The sequence below is a fragment of the Sarcophilus harrisii genome, chromosome 3 (genome assembly GCF_902635505.1).
Source record: "Sarcophilus harrisii chromosome 3, mSarHar1.11, whole genome shotgun sequence".
NCBI classification, from domain to species: domain Eukaryota; kingdom Metazoa; phylum Chordata; class Mammalia; order Dasyuromorphia; family Dasyuridae; genus Sarcophilus; species Sarcophilus harrisii.
The window spans coordinates 348,689,660-348,706,149 of NC_045428.1; positions in this window are offsets into that span (position 1 = coordinate 348,689,660).

The following is a 16,490-nucleotide window of genomic DNA, read 5'->3' on the forward strand; positions in this document are numbered from 1 at the left end:
TCAATAGTTTGAACTCATTACATCTTGGTGAAGAAGTTCCATGGACTATCATGAATATTTACCAAATATAACAATGCCCCACTTACCTAGAAGTTGGATTTCAGGCAGTCTCAACGATATGGAACATAGAATGTAATCAGTGATAATAATTTTAAAAGGCCTTTTAGAAGGAGATAAACAACTATTGCAAAGCCCAATCTTTTTAGAGTAACTTGGAACCACCTTCAGGCATGATTTAGGATTGTATATTAAAATAAGGAAAGAAAGAAAAACCAATTAGATATAGAGTGGGTCTTGATTCCATTGAGAAATTATAGTTGACTGTGAAGATCGAGTTAGCACCCTGGATACCTTAGAATCAGTCAGAGTCAGGATAAGCAAAAGTCCTTGGTCTTTATTCTTGGTCTTTAGGGGTAGAAGTGAACAGGATGAATGCTATATTTATCATTTACTAATAATTTATTGATATAATAATAATTCTCTCTCTCTTTTTTAAAATTTAATAGCCTTTTATTTACAGGTTATATGTATGGGTAACTTTACAGCATTGACAATTGCCAAACTTCTTGTTCCAATTTTTCCCCTCCTTCCCCCCACCCACTCCCCCAGGTGGCAGGATGACCAGTAGATGTTAAATATATTAAAATATAAATTAGATACACAATAAAGTATACATGACCAAACCGTTATTTTGCCGTACAAAAAGAATCAGACTGTGAAATATTGTACAATTAGCCTGTGAAGGAAATCCAAAATGCAGGTGGGCAAAAATATAGGGATTGGGAATTCAATGTAATGGTTTTTAGTCATCTCCCAGAGTTCTTTCGCTGGGCGTAGCTGGTTCAGTTCATTACTGCTCCATTGGAAATGAGTTGGTTGATCTCATGGCTGAGGATGGCTAGGTCCATCAGAATTGGTCATCATATAATATTGTTGTTGAAGTATATAATGATATCTTGGCCTTGCTCGCTTCACTCAGCATCAGTTCGTGTAAGTCTCTCCAGGCCTTCTTACCAAACAATAATATTCCATAATATTCATATACCACAATTTATTCAGCCATTCTCCAATTGATGGGCATCCACTCAGTTTCCAGTTTCTAGACACTACAAAGAGGGCTGCCATAAACATTTGTGCACATACAGGTCCCTTTCCCTTCTTTATGATCTCTTTGGGATATATGCCCAGTAGTAACACTGCTGGATCAAAGGGTATGCACAGTTTGATAACTTTTTGAGCATAGTTCCAAACTGTCCAGAATGGTTGGATTCGTTCACAACTCTACCAACAATGCATCAATGTCCCAGTTTTCCCGCATCCCCTCTAACAATCATCATTATTTTTTCCTGTCATCTTAGCCAATCTGACAGGTGTGTAGTGGTATCTTAGAGTTTTCTTAATTTGCATTTCTCTGATTAATAATGACTTGGAGCATCTTTTCATATGGTTAGAAATAGTTTCAATTTCTTCATCTGAGAATTGTCTGTTCATATCCTTTGACCATTTATCAATTGGAGAATGGCTTAATTTTTTTATAAATTAGAGTCAATTCTCTATATATTTTGGAAATGAGGGCTTTATCAGAACCTTTGACTGTAAAGATATTTTCCCAGTTTATTGCTTCCCTTCTAATCTTGTCTGCATTAGTTTTGTTTGTACAAAAACTTTTCAGTTTAGTATAGTTGAAATTTTCTATTTTGTGATCAGTAATGATCTCTAGTTCTTCTTTGATCATAAATTCCTTCCTCTTCCACAGGTCTGAGAGGTAAACTATCCTGTGTTCCTCTAATTTATTAATAATCTCATTCTTTATGCCTAGGTCATGAACCCATTTTGACATTATCTTGGTATATGGTGTTAAGTGTGGATCAGTGCCTATTTTCTGCCATATTAGTTTCCAATTTTCCCAGCAATTTTTGTCAAACAGTAAGTTCTTATCCCAAAAGCTGGGGTCTTTGGGTTTGTCATACACTAGGTTGCTATAGTTGTTGACTGTTTTGTCCTTTGAACCTTACCTATTCCACTGATCAACTAATCTATTCCTTAGCCAATACCAAATGGTTTTGGTAACTGCTGCTCTATAATATAATTTTACATCGGGTACAGTTAAGCCACCTTCATTTGATTTTTTTTTTTCATTAATTCCCTTGAAATTCTTGACCCTTTGTTTTTCCATATGAATTTTGTTGTTATTTTTTCTAGGTCATTAAAATAGTTTTTTGGGAGTCTGATTGGTATAGTGCTAAACAAATAGATTAGTTAAGGTAGTATTGTCATCTTTATTATATTTGTTCACCCTATCCAAGAGCATTTAATATTTTTCCAATTGGTTAGATTAGACTTAATTTTTGTGAAAAGTTGTTTGTAATTTTGCTCATAAAGTTTCTGATTTTCCCTGGGCAGATAGATTCCTAAGTATTTTATACTATCAGTAATTACTTTAAATGGAATTTCTCTTTGTAACTCTGACTGTTGGATTTTGTTATGATATATAAGAATGCTGATGATTTAAGTGGGTTTATTTTGTATCCTGCAACTTTGCTAAAGTTGTGGATTATTTCTAATTACTTTTTAGTAGAATCTCTGGGGTTCTTTAAGTATAACATCATATCATCAGCAAAGAGTGATAATTTGGTTTCCTCATTGCCTACTCTAATTCCTTTAATCTCTTTCTCAACTCTTATTGCCAAAGCTAGCATTTCTAATACAATATTGAATAGTAATGGTGATAGTGGGCAGCCTTGTTTCACTCCTGATCTTATTGGGAATGGTTGCAGTTTTTCCCCATTACATATGATGCTTACTGAGGGTTTTAAATAGATGGTGCTGATTATTTTAAGGAAAAGTCCATTTATTCCTATACTCTCAAGTGTTTTTAAGAGGAATGGATGTTGGATTTTATCAAATGCTTTTTCTGCAGATTGAGGCTTTTCCACTTAAATCAGGATCAGAGGCTTTTCCACTGAAATCAGGATCGGAGCTTTTCCACTGAAATCAGCAGAGGGTCCTGTCAGCCCCACGTTGGGCACCAAAATGTGAAGGTTTTCTTGGAGGCAGCCTAAGTCTCAGTTGAAATAAATAATTACTCCAAAATCACAGCCAGCTGGTAAAAATGCAAATGTTTATTTCTCCTTCCAAAATTAGCCCAGTTAGTTCAGAGACCTATCTCTCTGCTTGAGCTCTTGCAGCTTTGTCCTTGGCTTCTGCCTCTGCTTTCTTCAGCCTCCAGCTCAACTCCGACTCGTGGCTTCTCAATCTCCACCTGAGGCGAGTACCCTCCTGTATCCCCCAGAGTGCTCTATTTATGCTACTTCTCCGAGAGTAGGATTGTGGGATATCTCCCAGCATGCTCTCTGGCCCTAAGAGAAAAGATAAGTGATGGCCAATACAAAGTGTTTAAGAGATGGGAAAGTGTGCCATGTATATCGTGGTGAAGGTTTTCAGTGATAGTGAAATGCATAATCATTATGGTTCTTATTCAATAATTGACAAATGCAAAAAATCAACAATATCTAGTTTTTAAATAAATACATTATCTCCTCATTTATCTCTCTATTTTGTTCTAGATTGAAAAGATGAAAAATTTTAAAACACTTAATATGTATAAAGCAGTGGGAATACAAATGGACAAGGAATTTATATTCTAATGGGGGAGAATATATAGAAATTATCAGATGTCAGCTATATGGAAAGATCCTGTGGTCCTTAGGGTACATACACAAAGTTGATGGTAATGATTCTTCATTAACTATGTTTTGTTCTGTAGTAAAATCATAAATTTCTGGTACTGAATCATTTCACAATGCCAAAAACTTTCAACAGATCTACTCTATTGTTTTCCAGACTGGATCTCTACAGAAGTTTCTTCCCAGAATCACTTATAAATTATACTTTTACAGAGCTGGAGAAGGAATTGGTAAACAATTCTAGTATTAAAAAAAGGGACAAGGAAGAATAGCTAGAAATCTATTTAAAATAGTCTAACAATATAATGGAATATTATTGTTCTATAAGAAATCATGAGAAAGCTGATTTTAGAAAAGCGAAGAAAAACTTATATGAACTGATGCTAAGTGAAGTGAGCAGAATCAAGCAGAAACAGAACATGGTACACAATCAGCAACAAGATTATGTGATGATCTATTTTGGACCTGGGTCTTTTCAACAGAGCTGATTCAAGGCAATTCCAAAAGACTTGTGTTGGAAAGTGTCATCAGCATTCATAGAATCATGAAGACTGAATGTGGATTAAAGCATGGTATTTTCACATTTTAGTTATTGTTAATTGCTTATTGTTTATTTTCCCACCTCATGTTTTTTCCCCTTTTGATCGGATTTTTCTTGTGCAGCATGAGGAATATGTAAATATGTATAAAGGAATGGAGCATGTTTAACAAATATCAGACTTGGAGGCTGGGAGGGAAAGAGAGAAAAATTTGGAACATTCTGTTTTGCAAAGGTAAATGTTGAAAACTATCTTTGCATGTATTTGGAAAAATAAGATATTATTCAAAATAAAATTTAAAAATAAAATAAAATAGTCTAATAAAGAACATAATAGAATTTGATCTGGGATATACGCATTGAGAATAGAGTGGAATAACTGTATGTAATAGAGACTGGGGGGAATCAAATCAATGAGGCTTTTAAGCCTCATCAAGAAACTAAAACAAAATATAATCTACCTTGCAAAAAGCCTGTGGTGAGTCCTTAATTTTAAATAAAACTTATATGAATGTTTTTTTTATTAGCCTATTCTCAGAGAAGTATAAGATATGTTGGTGGGATTTGTTGGGGGAGTAAAAAGGATATATAAGGGATAAGGTGTGACTTCAAGGGATCAAGCCAAGATAACATAGTAAAGAAAGCATTTGGCTGGAATCTCCCTATATTCCTCAAATAACTTTAAAATAAATCCCCATTTTGTCAGAGCCAACAAAAAGTCAGAAATGGTAAAGGAACCTAGCAACTACATAGAAAAATGATATGCTTGTGATTGTACTGGATGCAGAAACAGATGGTCCTTAGCAACCTCATTCTGCATGCCTGCTTCTGGGTGATAGTTTAAAGGTGAAGAGGATTACTTTTGGTCAAGAGGGACTTTCTTTCATGAAGGGAAATATGACTTCTAGTGTTAATGAAGGGGGAACCATAAAGAAAAGGGGCACTTTCTTTTTAAGCAACAGAGTGCAGACCAAGAGATTAGTGACTGTACTTCTCCCCAAATCATACTACTTTGGAAGTACTTGAAACTTCCAAATCCCCAGAATTAGCTTTAAAAACAGCAGTGCATCAAATTTGAAACTTGAGGCAGAGTTCTTCACTATCACCCGAGTTGGGAACAGGACCCAAAATTAAGATAAAGTTCCAAATTAAGAATGATGGAGGGGAAATGAGCAAACAACAACAAAAGAACATGACCATAAAAAGCTAGTATGGTAACAGAAATGATCAAGACACAAATGTAGAAGAAGAAAATAAAGTCAAAATAGCTACAAGCAAAGCTGCAGAGTTTTTTTTTTTTTTTTAAAGCAAATTGGACACAATTCCAAGAAAAGGGAAATCTAAAAATCTAATTTTTTTTTAAATCGAATAAGAGTGGTAGAGGTAAAATTAAGTAAAGATATCAAAGAAAAGGCAGAAAGTTATGAAAAATAACTAGGCAAAAGAAGCACAAATATACTGAAGAAAATAACTCTTTACAAGGTACAAAAATTCAATGAAGAAAATAAATCCTGATATAGGTGGACCTAAGATAGAGGAGAGTAGACAGGTCTTTCTCTAAGTTCTTCTTGGCTTCCTTCAGACTCTGAATAGGTTTTGGAATGAGAGAACCCACAAATATTTTGAATGTAACAAATTTCCAAAGAGAAGATATTTTGGAAGACTTCTGGGGAGATGGAGTCAAGATGGCAGAGGAAAGCCAGGAAGCTGCTTGAGGTCTCCCTTGAAAACCACATGAAAATAAGCCTCGGAACAGAGTCTGAGTCAATGAAACCTCTCTTCAGCTCAAGATGGACTAAAATTTTAAAACTTGAAGAAAGGTCAAACTTCCTGGGGTGAAAAGGATGTTCAACCCAGGTCAGAGAAACTCTGGGAAAGCAAGTGAGAGGATCTAAATCACAGGAAATCAGCAACTAAGACCCTCAGAACTGGCTCAGCAGAGGAGCACAACAGGGAGTGGTGGGGGGAAGAGGGGGAAGGTGGAGAGAGATGGGGGAGGGGGTAGCTTCCAGTCGCAGCTCAGAAGGAAACTCTGGGTAACCAGTCTGTGTCTTGAACAGAGCAGGCAAAGCTATCTGCAGACACAAGGGGACGCTGTGCTCACAGCCAAGGCTCAGAGATGCACAGGAAGATTGGGACAGCGCCTCCATCCCAGGAGCGGAGCTCAACCTTAAAATTATAACAACAAATACAAAAAAAAAGGAAGAAAATGAAAAAGAAACAGAAAAAAACCTTGACCATAGAAAACTACTATGATAACTGGGAAGACCAAAACACAGACTCATTCAAGGACAAAATGTGCACAGATGAAATCTCAAATAGTCATATGAATTGATCTCAAAGAATTTTCTTGGAAATGTTCATAAAAGACTTTATAAAGCAAATAATAGATCCTTAACACTTCTAGCTGTGTGACCTTGGGCAAATCAGTTAACCCCAACAGCCTCAGCAAAAAACAAAAACAAAAACAAAAACAAAAAAAAAACAAAAAAAAAAGTTGATTGAAGAAAATCACACATTAAAAACTAGAATAAGGCAAATAGAAGCTAAGGACTCTGTGAGACAGCAAGAATCAGTCACACAAACTAAAAAGAATGAAAAAAATTGGAAAGAATCCATCAATCACTTTCTAGGATTCTCTATCAGTATATCTCTACAAAAGGTGATAGTTTTATTTCCTCATTGCTTATTCTAATTCCTTTAATTTCTTTTTCTTTTCTTATCACTAAAGCCAAAATTTCTAGTACAATGTTGAATAATGGTAGTGATAATGGGAATCCTTGTTTCATCTGTGTTCTTACTGGGAATGCATCCAGCTTCTCTCCATTAAAAATAATGTTTGCTGTTGGTTTTAGATAAATACTGCTTAGTAAACAGTTTAATCTTTAAATTTTATATATATATATATATATATATATATATATATATTCCCCTGTTTGCCTTTTTAAACTGCTCTTGAGTTCTGCATTTGAAGATTAATTTTTTTTGTTTGGTTTTGGCTTTTTCAATAGAAATGACTGAAATTACTTCATTGAAGATCCATAGCCTCCCATGAAAGATGATGCTGATTTTTTCTAGGTAATTAATTCTTGATTATAACCCTAAATTCTTTGCTTTCTAGAATATGATATCCCAGACCCTCTGATCCTTTATTGTAGAAGCAACCAGATCCAGGGTAATCCTGACCATTGTTCCTGTATAACTGAATTGTTTTTGTTTGGAAGCTTGCAGTATTTTTCTTTGAGATTATAGTTTTGGAGTTTTCCAACAATGTTCCTTGGGGTTTTCCTAGTAGTATCTCTTTCTGAAAGTAATTGATGGATTCTTCCAATGAGTATCTCACCCTCTGTTTCTAAAATATAGGGGCAGTTTTTAAAATTATCTCTTTAAGAATGCTATCCATGCTCTTTTTTTGTTATGGCATTCAGGGAGGCCAAGAATTCTAAAATGTTCTCTTCTGGATTTATTTTCCAGGTCAGCTGTTTTTCCAATGTCTTCCATTTTTTCTTTCTTTCTTTTTTTTTTTTTTTTTAGTTGTGTGACTGACTCTTGTTGTCTCAAAGAGTTATTAGCTCCCTTTGCCCTGTTCTAGTTTTTAATGTGGGATTTTCTTTAGTTAACTTTTGTATATATTTTTTTTTCATTTGGTTAATTTTACTTTTGAAGGAATTTTTTTTAGACAATTGTTCCTTTCTTTTTCCAAGCAATTGATACTCTCAAGGATTCCTTTCAATTCCTTTCTCATTCTTTCTTCTACCTCTCTTATTTGCCGTTTAGCATCTTTTATGAGAATTTTCAAGAAGCCTTTTTGGATTTGAGACCAAACATGTAAGTCTTTGGGATTTCTTCTGTGCATATTTTGTCCTCGTCTGAGAATGTGTTTTGATCTTCACTGTCATGGTAGTTTTCTAAAGTCAAGGTTCTTTTCTGTTTCTTTATTTTCCCTTTTCTTTTAGCATTTTTTCTCTCTCTCTCTCTTTTTTTTTTAACTTGTGTTATTGAGCACTGGTCTTGGGATAAAGGGAGTGCTGTCCCAGGCCTTCTGTGAAGCTCTAAGCCTTGACTTTGAGCAGAGGAGCCCTTTGTGTTGTAGTGGGTAGCTTGGCTGCTCTTTCCAGGAAAAGCAGGGTTTCCCAGAGTTTGCCTTCTAAAGTGGGAGGAAACAGCCTCCTTGATTTGCTCCTCTACTAAGTCAGGACTGTGGTTCTTAGTTGCTAATTTGCTGTGATTAAGACCCTCTCAGCGACTTTCCTAGAGTCTGTCTGACCAGGGCTGAATACCCTTTTCACTGTAGTGAGAATCTTTGTTGAAATTTTTCCAGTGTATCTTGAGGTGGAGAGTGATTTCCTTCTGTCAGACTCTATTCATAATGTACTCTAGTTCTTCTTTGGCCATAAATACTTTCCTTCTCCACAGAATTTAGCAGTAGACTATCCTTGGGGGATAACTTTGGGGAAATAAGATGGCAGGAAATACAGAGTAATTTTAACTGTGAATGTGAATGAGATGAATTCTCCCATAAAACAGAAGTGAATAGCAGACTGAATTAAAAGCCAGAATCTCACAGTATGTTGTTTACAAGGAACACATTTAAAGCATACAGAGTAAAGTTAAAAGGCTAGAGTAAAATCTATTAGGCTTCATTTGAAGTAAAAAAAAAAAAAAAAAAAAAAAAAAAAAAAACCCAGGGGTAATGATCCTGATCTAAGATCAAGCAAAACCAAAAATAGATCTAATTAAAAGAAATAAGAAAGAAACTATTTTTTGCTGAAGTGTACCAGAGATAATGAAGTAATATCAACACTAAACATATATGCACCAAGTGATAAAACATCCAAGTTCCTAGAGAAGTTAATAGAACTGCAAAAAGAAACAGATAGCAAAACAATATTACTGGGATATCTCAATGTTGCTGTGTCAGAAATCAAACCACAAAATAAAGAAGTTAAGGAGGTAAATAGAACTTTAGAAAAGTTCAATTTAATAGATCTTTAGGGAAAATTGAATGGGGACAAAAGGAATATAGTTTTTTCTTGGCAGTAAATAGAATCAATACAAAAACTGACCATGTATTAGGGCATAAAAATCTCAAAATCAAATGCAAAAAGGCAGAAATAGCAAATGCATTTTTTCAGATTATGATGTAATAAAAAGGCCTGGTTCAATATTAGGAAAACTATTGACATAATTGACTATATCAAAAACCAAACTAACAAAAATCATATGATCATCTCAATAGACACAGAAAAAAACATTTGACAAAATTCAACACATTGAAAACACTAGAGAACATAGAAGTTAATGGAGTTTTCCTTAAAATGAAAAATAGCATTCATTTAAAACCATAAGCAAGCATTCTATGTAATAGAGATAAACTAGACACATTCCCAATAAGATCAGGAGTTAAACAACATTGTCTACTATCAATAATGTCTTAGAAATGTTAGCTCTACCAATAAGAGAAGTAAAAGAAATTAAAGGAATTAGAATAGGTAATGAGGAAACAAAATTATTACTCTTTGAAGATGATATGATATGATGGCATACTTAGAGATTCCTAGATAATCAATTAAAAAACTACTGAAAACATTTCACAACTTTTACAAAGTTAGAGAAATAAATCCACATAAATCATCAGGATTTTTATATATTACTGACAAAGTTTAGCAGGAAGAGATATGAAAAGAAATTCCATTTAAAATAACTGTTGATAATATAAAATGTTTGGGAGTCTACCTGTCAAGGCAAAGTCAGGAAATATATGAACAAAAATATAAAATATTTTAAACACAAATAAAGTCATTTTTAGATAATTGGAAGAGTCCAAGGTAATATAATAAAAAATGATAATTCTACCTAAATTAATCTACTTATTCAGTGCCATACCAATCAAACTCCCAAGAAATTACTTTACAGAGCTAGAAAAAAATAATAACAAAGTTATCTAGAAAAACAAAAGATCAAAAATTTCAAGAGAATTAATGAAAAAACGCAAATGAAGGTAGCCTAGCTAAACCAGGCCTAAAACTATATTATAAAACAGTGGTACTGATACTGGCTAATAAATAATTAGTCAATGGAATAGATTAGGTCCATACCTAGTTTCTGTCATACTAATTTCCAGTTTTCCCAGCAGTTTTGTCAAATAGTGAATTCTTATCCCAAAAGTTGGGATCTTTGGTTTTGTCAAACCCTAGATTGCTATAGTTGTTAACTATTTTGTCCTGTGAATCTAACCTATTCCACTGAACAATTAAACTATTTCTTAGCCAATAGCAAATGATTTTGGTGACTGCTGCTTTATAATATAGTTTTAGATCAGGTACAGCTAGGCTGCCTTCATTTGATTTTTTTTTTCATTACTTCCCTTGAAATTCTTGACCTTTTGTTCTTCCATATGAATTTGGTTGTTATTTTTCTAGGTCATTAAAATAGTTTCTTGGGAGTCTGATTGGTATAGTACTAAATAAATAGATTAGTATAGGTAGTATTGTGATCTTTATTATATTTGCTTGGCCTATCCAATGGTGCTTAATATTTTTTCAATTGTTTAAATCTGACTTTGTTTGGAAAGTGTTTTGTAGTTTTGTTCATATAGTTCCTTGACTATCCTTTGCCAGATAGATTCCCAAATATTTTATGCTATCAGCAGTTATATTAAATGGAATTTCTCTTTGTATCTCTTGCTGTTGGATTTTATTGGTGATGTATAAAAATGCTGAGGATTTATGTGGATTTTTGTATCCTGCAACTTTGCTAAAGTTGTGGATTATTTCTAATAGTTTTTTAGTAGAATCTCTGCGATTTTCTAAGTATACCATCATATCATCAGCAAAGAGTGATAATTCGGTTTCCTCATTGCCTATTCTAATTCTTTAATCTCTTTCTCAACTCTTACTGCCAAAGCTAGCATTTCTAATACAATATTGAATAGTGAGCAACCTTGTTTCACTCCTGATCTTATTGGGAAGGCATTTAGTATTTCTGCCTTCCTGCATTTAATTTTGAGGTCTTTATATTCTAAAATATGGTCAATTTTTATATATATATTCCATGAACTGCTGAGAAGAAAGTGTACTCCTTTTGGTTTTCTCCAAAGATCTATCATACTTAACTTTTCTAGTATTCTATTTACCTCTTTGACTTCTTTCTTATTTATTTTGTGGTTTGATTTATTTAATTCTGAGAGTGCAAAGTTGAGAGCTTCCACTATTATAGTTTTGCTGTCTATTTCTTTTTTGCAGCTCTCTTAACTTTTAGGAATTTAGATGCTATATCACTTGGTGCATATATATTTAATATTGATATTACTTCGTTATCTATGCTATACTTTAGCCTTTTCACTTTTCCCCTACTTTTCAATGAGGTAGGAGAAACTTCTCTATAAATTGATTATGTCTAATATTTTTCTCTTTAAGCCAATTCTGATGAGAATAAGATACACACTATGTTCATCCTCTTCCCTTCTTTCCCTCAGATATACTAGGTTTCTTTTGCTTCTTTGTAAAATGTAGTACTCCTACTTAACCCCTTTTTCTGGTACAATTTCCTTTTCACCTCTAGTTTCTTTTTTATATTATAACAGTAAAACCAAATTATACATGTATTCTTTATGTATATTCATACTATAAATATAGTTTCCAAGATTTCTTTTTACCTTTTTATATAACTCCTGAGCCCTATATTTGGAGATCAAACTTTTATTTTGTTCCAGTTTTTTCATCAGAAATAGATGAAATTCACTTATTTCATTGAATGTCCATCTTTTTCCCTGGGAAAAAAATGCTCATTTCGGCTGGGTAAGTTATTCTTGGCTGCATACCAAGTTCCTTAGCCTTTTGGAATATCAGATTCTAGGCCCTTTGATCCTATAATGTGGACGCTGCTAGATTCTGAGTAATCCTTATTATGACTCATCTATATCTGAATTTTTTTTCCCTAGCTGCTTGTAGTATTTTGCCCTTGATCTGATAGTTCTGGAATTTAGCCACAATATTTCTTGGAGTTTTGATTTTGGGATCTCTTTCAGTAAGTGATCAATAAATTCTTTCAATGTCTATCTTACCCTCTGTTTCTATAACATTTGGGCAGTTATCTTTCATGATTTCCTGAAAAATAGTGTCTAGGCTCTTTTTTTTTAAATCATAATTTTCAGGAAGTCCAATAATTCTCAGATTATCTCTCCTAGATCTATTTTCCAAGTCTTGTTTTTCCAAGTAGATATAAACATTTTTTCAATTTTTTCATTTTTTTTTAGTTGTGCTTGATTGATTCTTGCTGGCTTGTCAAGATATTCATTTCCATTTGTTCAATTCTGATTTTTAATGAATTATTTTCTTCATTTACTTTTTTCATTTCTTTCTTTCTTTCTTTTTTTTTTTTTTTTTTTTTTTTTTTTTTTTTTTTTTTTTTTTTTTTTTTTTTTTTTTTTTGGTAATTGTCCATTTGAGTTTTTAAGTGAGTTGTTTTATTGTATGGAATTTTTTCCATTTTGCCAATTTTTTTTAGAGAGCTATTTTCTTTTTTCCAATTCACTAATTCTATTTTCATTAGAATTATTTACCTTTTCCAATTCACTAATTCTGTTTTTCAGGGATTTGATTTCTTTATCCACTGTTTCTTTTAATGAGCAGGATGACTTATCCAGACTCTCATGCCAAGTTTCCCTTTCCTTTCCCCATTTTTCTTCTAGCTCTCTTGTAAGAGCTTTTTAAATCCCTTCTATGAGAACCTTGTGGGGTAGGGGTCAGATCATATCCCACTTTGGGGATTCATCTGGAGACAGTTTGTTTTTAGTCTCCTCAGGGTTTGAAGTCTGCTCTCTATCCATATAGAAGCTATCTATAGTTAGACCTTGCTTTAATTTTTTAATCATTTTGACAAAAAAGAAACAAAGAAAACAAACAAACAACAAAAAGCAAGTGTGGTCTGCTTTTTGGGCAGTGTGGTGTTACCAAGCTTCCTCTACAGACAACAGGAAGCAACAGTGAAGCAGCAGTGGAACAGTAATATCTGTACTGTGTCTGCACAGCGGCCATTCTCTGAGACTGTGAGATCATGCTGAGTCCCTCCACGTGCTGGGTGGGTGTGGCCAGGTCCTGAGAGACCCTAGTGTTTCGGGGTTATAGTTTTTACCTCCTGTGTTTATAGCTTCTCTGCTGATCTACTGGCGTGCTGCTAAAGTTACTTTGCTCTGGCAAAGTTCTCTCTGCAAATATTCCACTAGCTGAGACCACACCCTGCACACCTCTGCTCTGCTCCATGTTAGCTGCCTCCGTGCTCTCACTGCCTGCCTGAGGTCTGCACCTGGTCCAATCATCCCGCCCGTGAACAAAAACAGACCTTTTCTGGTGAATTTCCAGGATATCTTCTATTGGTAATGTGTTGTATTCCCAATATCTGTGAGTTTTTTTTCAGTCAAGCACTAATTCCGAGAATATATGATGAAAGAAGTAGTCTGAGGGCAAGGAAGAGCTTAGATAGAAGTATGTGTCCTCTCCACCATCTTGGCTCGCCCTCCCTCCCCCACCCCAAGCTTCATTTCTCAAAATATAGAAATAACTAAGCCCAATTTATTTAAAAAATTAAGCTTTATTCTCAAGTTGAGAAAAGGATAAGAATGAGTTGTTTTTAGAAGCCAAAGCCATCAATAGTCCCATAAAATGCTCTAAATCATTAATTAGAGCAATGAAAATTAAAATAACTCTGAGAAACTACCACATATCAGTTTGGGGATGATGAAAAAAGAAAAATGAAAAATGCTGGAGAAAATGTCAAAAAATTGTTTTCTAGAAAAACTGATTGCTAGAGTTGTGATCTAGTGTAACCATTCTGAAAAACAGTTTGGAACTATGCCCAAGGATTTATAAAACTCGATACTTCTTGACTCAGCAGTAATATTACTAGATCTGTATCTCAAAACAATATAGCTTGTTTGTACCTTTGAATCAGGAAAAATACTAAAATAGGTCTATACCCAAAAAAAATCAAAGAAAATGGAAAAAGACCAATTTGTACAAAAGTATTTGTAGCAGCTTTTTATGGTCACAAATAATTGGAAATGGAGTGGATGTCCATTAATTAAGAAGTGGCTGAAAGAGTTGTGATATATGATTGCAATAGAATATCATTAAGCTATTGTGCTATAAAAATGATAAACAGGATGGTATCAGAAAAATCTGGAAAGACATATATGAATTCATGCAAACTGAAGTGAGTGGAAGCAGGAGAACATCATATACCATAACAACAATATTGGAAGAAAATCAGCTGGGAAAATTAATCTATTGTGATCAAGACAATTGTTGGAATCTTTACAAAGTATTAAGACATTGGAGTTGATAGAGACAATAATTATCTAATTTGGCATAGTTCAATATGATTGATTTGATCTTAGAAGGAGATATTTTGGGCCAGAACTCTTCTTGTGTTAATACTGCCCTGTTTGATTAAAAGGCCTGTATTCTCCCCAACTGTAATCCTGATTGCTTTTCTGTTGGTTGATGACATCAGAGTCCTGAATTTCTAAAGACTCTCTGGGTGTAAACTCAGCTGCCATCATGTCCCACCTGTCCTTTGATTGATACTTAGGAGATGGGCCTTGCCTTTCACTTCTCTGGGTCAATCTACATTCAGAGGCCATTCTCTAAGCAACTGAGTAGGAGATGGAAGTCCAGGCTGAAGAGTTCCCATAGTTTACATCTGTTCATTTACCTTTCTTAAATCCATTAACATCCTCCATTTTCCAGATTTCTTTTTTTATAATAAATACTGGAGAATTCCAAGGACTTAGAGAAGGTTTTAAGTGTCCTTGGTCAAGTTGCTCCTGCACTATATCTACTAAGGCCTGAATTTTATCTCTTGTTAAGGGCCACTGTTCTACCCACACTGGTCTATCAGTTTTCCACTAAATAGGAACAGGTGAGAGTGCTGGCAGGCCTTCAACAGCAGCCCTGCCTAAAAAGCCAAAGTACTTAATTGTAATCCTATCTGCTCTAAAATGTCTCTTCCCCACAGATTGATGGGGATTTTTTCAACCACAAAAGGAGTAAAAACTCCTGTTTCATTTTCAAATGTCCATCTCATAGGGGCAGCACTGACTTCTGCTGCTATTGATCCTCCTACACCAGACATGTAGGTGTCTGCCTTAATCTTTGGCCAGTGACTGGGCCAGCTGGCACCTCCAATGACAGTACGATCTGCACCTGTGTCTACCAATCCTTTTAACGGTATTCCATTCACATAAATAGTGAGCATAGGTCGGTCATCTGTCACAGCTGCAGTCCAAAATATTCCTGGACTCTGCTGCTTGAAGTCAGAATCTGGGCAACTATCATCAGATTGTCTATTAGGGGTATGTAACAGTAAGCCTGATGCTACTACTTCCCCGATTGATAAATCACAGGTTGTCTACCTGTGTTAGTGACTGGGATATTAGCTACAGATTCCCCAGTTTCCCACATAAATGTGTGGATGGCCACTGTTTTGTAAGCACTCTCCGGAGGTGAAATGGTCAAGCCTACTGTGCCTGGAGGCAAGGCATCCATAGGCTGGACAGGAATAGATTTCACTTCTCCAGGGGATATCTCAGTAGTCTCTACTGCATACAACTCTGTTTTTCCTAATTGCAATCCCCTTTTACCCTCCTATTGCCTTTTTGCGGATTGATTGTGTAATCTTCTTCTTCCATCCAATTGCCTTTTGGCTGATTGATCATATTTCACTATCAGTATTCACACAAGAAGAGACTGTTTCAAGTTCTGGCCCAAAATATCTCCTTCTAAGATCAAATCAATCATATTGAACCATGCCAAATTAGATAATTATTGTCTCTATCAACTCCAATGGCTTAACACTTTGTAAAGATTCCAACAGACAATGATCAAAGGCAATTCCAAAGGACTTATGATAAACTGACACTATCCACCTTCAGAACGAGAATTGATGAACTCTAAAATAGATTGAAGCATATTTTTTAAAACTTTATTTTTATTGACTATTTTGTTTGTGGTTCCTTTTGCAATTTGGCTAACTTGGAAATATGTTTTGTATGTGACATGTGTACAAGTAATATCAAATTGCTTCCTTTCTCAAGGTGGGGAGAAGGATGAGAAAAGGGAGAGAATTTGGAACTCATTTTTTTAAAAAGATGATTGTTAAAAATATTTAATTTAAATGATAAATATTTAATGAAATTATACATATTATATATACATATATATGTATACTGTGCAGACAAGAATGAAAGGACATGGAAATTGATGTGT